Source organism: Delphinapterus leucas, chromosome 1 (genome assembly GCF_059928025.1).
Source record: "Delphinapterus leucas isolate spDelLeu-1000000601 "Yukka" chromosome 1, BTC_Dleu_Yukka2, whole genome shotgun sequence".
Classification (NCBI taxonomy): domain Eukaryota; kingdom Metazoa; phylum Chordata; class Mammalia; order Artiodactyla; family Monodontidae; genus Delphinapterus; species Delphinapterus leucas.
Window position 1 is genome coordinate 182,325,739 of NC_143129.1, and position 9,471 is coordinate 182,335,209.

At 51.6% G+C, this 9,471-nt stretch overlaps 1 protein-coding gene across 11 annotated transcripts in view; it reads left to right on the forward strand.

Moving 5' to 3' along the window:
- The window catches only part of CASZ1 (castor zinc finger 1), a 149,961-nt gene that overhangs the window by 9,737 nt on the left and 130,753 nt on the right, over positions 1-9,471 (forward strand). The window contains exon 1 of one of the 11 annotated variants that reach the window (XM_089901406.1): positions 1,856-9,470. The exons of the other annotated variants lie outside the window; for them this stretch is intronic. The gene's annotated coding sequence lies outside the window, so the exon portion shown is untranslated. Of the gene's footprint in view, positions 1-1,855; position 9,471 lie in introns of those variants that run through there. 11 annotated transcript variants of the gene reach the window in all.

A 9,471-nucleotide genomic window follows, 5' to 3' on the forward strand; every position in this document is an offset into this window, starting at 1 on the left:
ATGGTCTCGTTGTCAAGTGCAGGGTGCCCCCAATGTCAGATGAGCCCATTTTATATAATATGGTATTAGTCTCAAAGGGGACGCCTATGAATTCCATTCCAGAAAGCTTTGAGCCTGGATGTTGTGTGGTGCTGGGGTTGCATTTTTGTACCAGGTTGTGGGTTGGTTCTTTTTTGGGGGGGGAGGGTGGTAAATAAGTTGTGTAATTCAATCTTTAGAAAATGAACAGTTAAATGTATCAACCTGGATGAATCTCAAAAACACAATATTAAGCCCCAAAACAAGTCACAGAAATCGCTGGGAGCTTGGGGCTGAGTTGGGGGTGGGTGTTGCTTTTCAGGCAGTATGGGGGAGCCCATTCAGGATGTGCGGTGTGCTTAGCTGTTTTGAGCCATGGATTCAGTGAGGAGCTGTGTATATTGTAGATTATGCATTCTGGAGCCAGCTAGCTGGGGGGTCAAAGTCGTGCCCTTACATCGGTTACTTAACTAGCCTGTGCCTCATTTTTCTCACCTGTAAAATGGGGATAACAGGACCTACCTCCTGGGGTTGGTGTGAGGATTAGATACGGTACGACGTGTAAAGTGTCTTCCAGACCCAGGTAGGGGTGAGTGTGGTCGTATATGCTGCCCTCCAGGGAGTGCTGTGGATGGGAGCATGGGGCCGCCGCTCTCTACGTATCTGGGGGCTGGGACCCTGGTAGGGGTGGTGCACGATGGTGTTGGTTGGAAATTCTGAATTTTGTGTTTTACCTCTCTGGGCTGCCTTGGTATTTTTGGTGATGAATCAGAAGGGGATGAGAAGTAAGACTGTGCCCACTTTCAGAGTCAGAGCCCAAGTGGGGCAGGGGCCATTGGTCTCTCTTTTCCACTGTGGCCAGATTGGCTGTTCCTGGAGCTTGAGGGGTAGGGTGGGGGCAGACCCTGGGAACTCACTCCGGGCGCCTGTGGCCTCCACCTGTGTTCCTGTGGCCTGGGAGCCTAGTGCTGAATGCCGGGGGTCCCTGGGGTCCGCGAGTGTGCAGAGGCTCTGCTGTGGTGGAGACATGTGGCTGGCAGAGGGTTAAGAGCTGCTGCTGGAGTCGGCCTGAGCCCGGTGTGAATTTTGTTTCTCTCAACGGGGCAAATGAATTCCTTTAATTCTTTGTTTCCATGTCTGTAAAATGGGAGTTGGAATTCCTACCTTGTGAGAATTAGGTGAGAGGATAGTGATCGTAGCTGCCACGTGCTGAGGGTTGACGTCAAGCTTTCTTTCATGAACCGAGCTTAGCCCAGGGAGCAGCACACAGTAGGGACCACACAGTAGGGACCACGGGATAAGGATCAGACGATTAACAGACCAGCCTTGGGCCAAGCCTCAGGTGCGTCCCTGGATGACCTGGAGCTCACTGGAGTGCAGGAGGGCCTAGCCAGGGTAGCTGGGCAGGGGCATCATGTGGATGGAGCCAAGGTTTAAGCCCACCCTTGGGTGATTCTGCTCTGGGGGCCACTCCCCAGGCATGGGTGGCAGTGGGGAGGGAAGGGTCCGGAGCAGAAACAGAGGAGGCCTGGCGGCAGTGACCTAAGGAGGCAAGGGCATGGGGGCTGTGAAGCAGGGAGCACTGGAGGGGCGAGGGGCACTTATGGAAGATGAGGTGTATGAAACTCCATGGGCCTCTCCCATTTCACTGTGCTATACCCAAACACCCCGGTTCTTGTTTCACTATCTGAGATCTGGGAGCAGGTTAATTTCCATGACGAACTCCAGGCCACGTGCTCCGAGGATTTATCTAATTAAACTGATGCTTTTTTCTAAGAAAGAAAGAAAGGAGGGGAGGGAGGGAGAAAAGAAAGATAGGAAGAAAGCAAGGAAGGGAGGGAGGGAGGAAAGGAGAGAGGGAAAAGAAATTGAGGAACAGAAGGAAGGAATGAGAGGGAGGGAAGAAGGGGAGGAAGGAAGGAAAGATAAGAAGGAAAGAAGGAAAGGAGGGAGGGAGACAGATTAGCTGGAGGCAGACCGGTGGTTTTTGAAAGGCCATGACAGAGTGGAGGAGATACTTGATGTTTATGGTGGGGGTCTTCCTGGTGGGTCAGGTTTCTGTCTTCGGTTACTTTTCATGTATTTCCAACATAGCTCTTGGGCTGGGAAGGAAAGGGCTAGCTAGAGGGATTCTGGATGTGTACTGTTCACTACAGTAGCCACTAGCCCATGTGGCAATTTAGATTAAGTTAAATGAAAAATTCAGTTCTTCGGGAATTCACTGGAGGTCCAGCGGTTAGGATTCCGGGCTCTCACTGCCGAGGTCCCATGTTCCATCCCTGGTCGGGGGAACTAAAATCCCACAAGCCACACGGCGTAGCCAAAAACAAAAATTCAGCTCTTCCACGAGCTAGCCACTTTTCAAGTCCTCCATAGCATGCAGCACAGAGAAGGAACATTTCCGTCTCATAAAGTTCTATTGGACAGAAGGGTGCTTCCCTCAGAGCCTGGGCTAAACGGATGAGCCCCCAAGGGACAGCGATGGAGGCTGGTGATGGGCTGCTGGGATGTACCCACGTGTCAAAGGGACCTCCCTGTCTGGAGCCAAGGCCTCTGTCGTGTTGGGGCTGCCTTCTGTATAGATTCCACGCATGTTTCCTCTCTCCCAGGGCAGGTGGGGCTAGAGTTCAGCAGAACAGGGTTAAAATCCTTCTCCCACTTACTGTCTTTGTGACCTTGGGCAGGGGTCTTAACTCTCTGACCCTGTGGAATTGGGCTAACGGTGGATAGTACCCGTCTCATTGGGTCCTGGCGATCGTTAACTGAGCTGATGGGTGTCAGCACTTAGTCTAGTGCTGGGCACATAGCGAGCACTTGAGAAATGGGGACCACTCTTATTATAATCATTATAATTATAGTTGTTGATATTATTTTCATAAAGATTATTGAATAGCTTTTGTGGCTGCTAAGTTCTTAGGGACACTGCTTGACCAAATGTTGATTTCTCCATAATCAACACTTTAAATGAGCCCCCTCCCAGACCCCTTTCTTCTGAGATGCCAGTTTGGATCCCTTCTTTCCATCTCTCCCCATCCCTCCTTTTTCCGGCACAAGGAAGAGCTGAAACTGCCCCAGAATTAACTCTTGCAGGCCTTTGTATTATACTTGTGAGTTAGACCCCCTACCCCTTCCAACACATGTATAAGCGTGCCCGTGTGTATGTGTGTGTGTAACACACACACACAACTCTTCTCCATGGGCCAAACTACATTAAAAAAAATAGTTCTGGGGGGAAAATAGGGGAGAGCAGATGTGGCCCTGACAGGGCTAGCTGGGTTGTTTGCGGGTGGAGGTAGGGTTGGTGGCCTCTGGGAGGGACGTGTGTGTTTATTCCTGGACATTGCCCAGTGCCCTGTGTGCTAATGTAGATCTGAAAAGTCCCCTGCATTGTGCAGGCTCCTTTCCCCGTGAAAAGGCAATTGAGTCAGTGAGTTCCGAATGGATTGGAGCTGACAGTAAATGAAAACCTGGCAGTGGGTAGAAAACAAGCTCCCCCGCCCGTACCCCCCACCTAACACACACTCGCTCTGCCCTCCCTAAACTCCCAGTGCTTGTTTGGTTTTGAGAGGGGGTTTGAAAATAATTGTGATTCCTTTTGGTGTGTATCAACGTCATCAGCCGGGGTTCTGCTGCAGCCTCCTGCCCCCTTCTCCAGGGATGGCCTAGCCCCCTCCCCCAGGTTGCTGTAACCCCACCCCACCCCAAACTCCCCTTCGCCTCCGTGGCTCCGCCAGCGATCCCGAACGAGTTAAGGGCTGAATCAACTCTAGACCCAGCCGTACATTTCACTCTGGGTTCCTGAATGAAGCGATGTGCTGTGCTCAGCACGATTGGAGACTGTCTGCCTCGGGTGGCCCACCCGGCCCCCACCCTGCTGGGCTCCACCAGCTTCCATGGACCTGCTGCTGGCAGCTGGGAAGCTGGTGGCCCATGCTGCAGGGATCTTGTCTGGTGCCCTCCCCACGGCCAGCCTCCCATCAGAGACGTGTTTTAATTTGAAAAGAAAAGGTGCACCATTTGGAGTTGGCATCATCCCTGGTTTGCAAGGGAGGCTTGCGATTTTGAGGGTTCGTATGTGCCGTGGGCCCTGCCCCCCCATATTTTCCGTCTCCACATGTCCACACCGGTACATCAGCCAACAGATATTTATTTCTACCTGGCTCTTGCCAATGGTCCCATGTCCCTAGACCCCCACCCCCCTGCCAATTAAACGTTACCAAGAGCGCCAGGGAGGAAAATACTGCCACCTCGCAAATGCTCCTCCAGTCACCCCATATTTGTAAAATGGCATCTCTTTAGCCTGACGGTCTTCTCTTGGTGGAGGTGTGGCATCTCTCCTCTTCCTGGGGGGCAAGAGGCAAGGAGAAGCACTCATTCTGGCAGAACCAGCCTGCTCTTTGGGGTGTATGTATCCCCCCATGGCTGGGGGTGCCCCTCAGGAGCCCCCTTCTGGAAAAGGCCTGGTGGAGCGTCGTTACTTTAGCAGCTGTGCCGGGAGAGGCCCCCATGCGGAGGCACCAGAGAGCAGTGGTCAGGTGCACAGGTTCAGATCCCTGGTCCCTCATTTATTAGTGCTGTGACTTTAGGCGCCTCCCTAAAGGCTAGTGCCTATAGTATGGTGTTCCTACAAGGATTAAATGAAATAATGCTGGTAAGGCCCTTGACACAAGGCCTGGCACATGGTAACAAAGGGGAGCTATTATTGCTACTATTACAGTTACTACTCCATCCTCCCCATCTGTCATCAGGAAGGCAGGAAGGGGGAGGGCTCAGGCCTGTCCCTGTGTTCGGGCTCCAGGACACCCTAGGCCAGGCTGGAGCCGCGGCCCAGTGGCTGTGGCCCCTGGAATTTTGCTGAAGCATACTTGCCAAACCAGCAAACCAAACGTGTTGGTCCAGTACGGAGCCCTGGAGGAAGCAGGGAGGAGGCTTGCCATGCCCAGGGCTGGACTCTTGGATCCGAAAGGTGGCAGCCCCTGGGCTGGCCTGGTCTGCCTGGCCCAGGGAGGAACCGCCTCCCAGACGCTGGCACCATCTTGCTTCTCTTTGGCCTCTCCTCAGAGTTGGGAGCGTGGCCCCTGCTCTCCCCCAGGTGCAGGTGGCCTTTGCAGCCTGGCATCTGTTCCTGGAGGGCGGCTGCCAGCAAAGGTGCAAACCCCGGGACCACCCTCTGTGTCCTCTGGGTCCTTTGCACGAGGCCTGTTTGCTCCCAGAGGGACTCGCCTGGGCGGTCCTGGGGGAGGGGGTCAGAGAGGGGCTCGTCCTCTCATCCCAGAGCCCCCTTCCTCACCCTCCAGGTGAGCCACAGGAGAGCCAGGACCAGCATCCTCAGATCTGTGTGCTGGGACCTTGCTGGGGGGATGGGGCAAGGGGAGACACGTGAAAGGATGAAGGATGTGGAGGGAGTCGGGCAGGAGGTAAAGCGTCCTGCTTTTGTCTCCAAGGGTCAGCAAGCAAGCTGAGTTGGTTTTACATTTTCATTTTATTAAAAGAGGAAGGAAATAGACATTTACTGAGCACCAACTATGTGTCAGATGCTGTGCTGTGACTTTCTGTGGGATTGAAGGACACAGGCAGCTAGTGATCTGGTTCCCATTGTCCCAATCAGGAAATAAGGCTCAGAGAGGTTAAGTAATTTACCTGAGTTCACCCTGCTGGTTAAAGGAGAATCGGAGTTTGAATGCAGGTTGATACGACTCTGACACGCATGCTTTTCTCCTTACACTGGGAAAATACAACCATTATTTTAAATGATTTTTGAAAATACATAAAAGGAAAAAAATTCACCCATAATTGAACTATGGTAACACCACTTCATTTAGTATTTTTCCTTCCTGTGTTTTTTTCCTTTGGTGACTGTATATGTGTGTGTGTGTGTGTGTGTGTGTGTGTGTGTGTGTGTAATATACATTTTACATAATTATAATCATAAGAGAACATCATTTGGGTTGAGACCCAGGATGAGATGGGAGGGTCTCCTGAGCTGGGGCCACTGGAGAGTGATTGATTCTTGGCAAAATGGAAACCTGGTTTTGGCCCGGAGCCATCTTTTCGGTAATGAGGTTCCTGAAGTTGCACTGGAGAAAGCAAACTGGGTGAATGGGGTGGTGAAAAAGGCCCCAGTATTCCCTCCTGGGTTGGTTTTGCTCAGTTAAGTGGTAGAATTTTCCTTTTAACTCACTTCCTTCTTGCTTTTGACAAATGGGAATATTTGTACCATTTTCCCGAATGACCTCCTCTCCTTGGGGTAATGAGAAAATGAAAGTCTCTGCTAAGTGCTTTGAGATATTCAGATATAAAAATGGAGAGCCGAGTGTTGTCATGGGCCTTTTGCTGCCAGGGCGCTTTATAAAGAGGAAGAGCAGTTTGGGCGTGGGGGGGGGGGGCGGGTGAAGGTCAGCGTGGGGATGAAGGCCATTGTTGGAAGCAGCATCTCTCTGGGCCCAGGGGCCCGGGCGTTCGGGGCCCCGCACAGGATGGGCAGGGTTTCAGTGGAGCTCCCTCCACCTTCCTCCAGGTGCACACTCCAAGTCCAGGCCCCCACGGTCAAGGTGATCCGGATCACTCAGGCAAAGCCCCCACCTTGGTTCGAATCATGTGGATAAATGATCCAGTTCAAGGAGAGGTCTTCCCCGGCCCCCTTCTCCCCATCTCGCCTCATAGCGTCAGCCCAAGAATAACACGGCAGAAGAAATACTGTCACCTATGCAAGTAGTGATCCTGCAGTTGATTTCAAAACATGGAAAAATGTTTATTGAGTGAGTGAAAAAACAAAACAACACACTGAAGGCCAAGTATTGTGAACGCCATGGTAGAAACTATATAAAAATCGCAAATGCGTATGGACAAAGCTTGCAAGGTAATCCTCCGAAATGAAGATGATAGAGTGAGGGTGATGGGACGACGATGATTTGTTTTTTATTTCACAACATTTTCTTTAAATTCCCCCCATGATTAAAACCCAACAAAGCCAACGTGTCGGCCCAGTAGGGGGCCCAGTAGGGAGCCCTGGGGAGGGCGAGGGGGCGGGACAGAGCCAGGCAAGAGGGCGCCTGTACCCACGGCTGTGCCAGCCACAGAAACCTATGAGATCTCCAGAAGCCGAGGCGTATCGGTGACTCAGACCTTCGTGTTATGCTGTTCAACAATAGCTTTTGTCCTTTGCCCAAAACCCTAGGCCAGTGTATTAAAAAAAAAAATTATAAAATTATGAGATAGTTTGTACTTTCCTTACCAGCCTGTGCCAGCTTCAGGTGCTTTATTTATTCAAGGTGGGGAGGCAGGGAAGGCGGGGTGGGGTGGGGGGCAGACAAAAAGGAAAAGAAAAACAAGGTAGAACTCGGACAAGGCCCAAGAAACGTTTGAGCCTCAGCAACAAACTTTCTTTTGTTTCCCCAGTGGGGAGAAAAAAATAAGGAGGAAAAAATGCAGAGGACCAGTTTGAAGCGAATAAAACGTCTCACGTTTTGTGCGTGGGGTTGCCTCTTGCAGGGGGTTTTGCCTTTTGTTCCTGGAACATGAAAGCTACTTCGTGACACTCATCTCTGGGCTAGAACTTGATGGGGGTGGGAGTGGAGGGACCCAGGCAGAAAGGGCTGGAGCAAGGACAGCCAGGTTGGGCTCTGGTGAACATGAACATTTCACTTGGCTGTTCTAGCCAGTACTGCCCAACTGCCAACAACCTTTGCCCTCACTTCCGGTTGGGTTTAAAAGAAGGTTCCGACCTCCTGGTGTCCCAGAAGCACCTCAGTGCTAGTATTCAGAATTTCATGTGAATCAGGGGTGAGGACAAGTTTGCCTTGTACTGGTTTGGACCAGAATGTTCCTCCCAGTGTCCATTGGAAGACATTTTAAGAATAAGATTGAGGAAGAAAGACCTTGGGAGGAGAGAGTTGGGAATGGGTGTGTGTGTGTGTGTAGTTGTGTGTGTGTGAATGATTGTATGTGTGGTTGCATGTGTTGTACATGTGTAAAATTGTGTGTGAGTGATTGTATATGGTTGTAAGATTGTGTGCATGATTTGTGTGAATGGTTGTGTGAAATTTTATGAATGTGTGTGACTGTGTATGTGAGATTGATTGTGTGTGAGAGAGATTGAATGATTGTGTAAGTAATTATATGTGTGGTTGTGTGATTGTGATATGATTGTGGGTGATTGTGATTGTGTGTACATGTGTCCCCTTTAGTCTTAATCACTTTTTCCCCCAGTAGTAATAGCCAGGCCAAGTAAAGTTTATGGGGGCTTACATCTATTTTTTCCCATATTACCTTTTCCCCATTCCCCAAACCAGTTCTCCTAGTGAACCTGTCAGGCAGCCCGGACCCTGGGCTGATTGGCAATTCTTTCTTCAGAATTAGTTCAAAGGATTTTGTAGGAATAATCCAGGGTCTTTGGCAACAAGGTGACCAGTAAGAGAAGGAGGCTTGTGGGTTAAAGGCAGAGTCACAGCGGTCTGAGGTGGCCTGGCCTGGAACTCAGATTCCCCAGTCTGCGACCCTGATGAGGATCCCAGCGCTGTCGGCCTTATTCCAGGGCTCCCGTCTGCCCTTGCCGAGGCCATCTTGGAAGCGGATTTGCTGTCAAACCTCCGAGGCTACGTGGGCTTTAATGTGACTTCTTGATCTTTCGGTCACTGTGACCGTTCCCGAGAAGGCAGCACAGGGATGATTGTGTTTGTTTTACAGATGAAGAAGCTGAGGCCCAGAGAGGGGAGGTACCTTGTCTAAGATCACACAGCTAGTCAGTGACAGATTTGGAACCAGGACTGAGTCTTTGTGCCACTTGGAAACTTGGTCATCTCTCCCGATGGCTCAGGGCAAGACTGACCAGTCCCCAAGGACAAGGAATCCTGCTTGCGTCCACTTACGGGAAACAAAGGGACCCTCCTGGTGGGTCAGACGCTCTGTGGCTGTGGTTGGGTGACTGGTCTGGTTTCAGGGACTGTCTCTGCTGAGGAACGCGTGCTGGACGGTGAGACAGGATGAGGGGGTTCTAGCCCCACCTCTGTCACCCACAAGCAGCCACTTCCCAAGACCTCAGCTTTGCTGTCTATGGCTAGAGTAAGAGCCTGAACCCAGTGGTTCCTCGTCCCTTCCTACTTTTGGACGGCGGAGCGTCCTGCCACGATCCAGAGTCCCCAGCTGCGCCATGCAGCAAACCGCCTCCCACAACCTGTCCAACCAGAGATGCCAGTTTTCCCAGGGCTCCCGTGAGCTAGCTCCCTGCCCCTTTCTTGTGCCGGGGACAGCCTTTACAGGCACATCAAGCAATGCCCCCGGCCCATGCCCCGTGCACCTGCTTACTTAACTGCATGTGTGAATGTGGCTCGTGTCAGAGCCCTTTGGTTTGAGTACTCAGAGGCCGAGACGTGAGAAAATTAAGAGCGGGGGAGAGAAGTGGTACCCTGTGACAAGAGGCAGCTGTGGTGAAACGGGCAGGCGCCATGCCCGGGG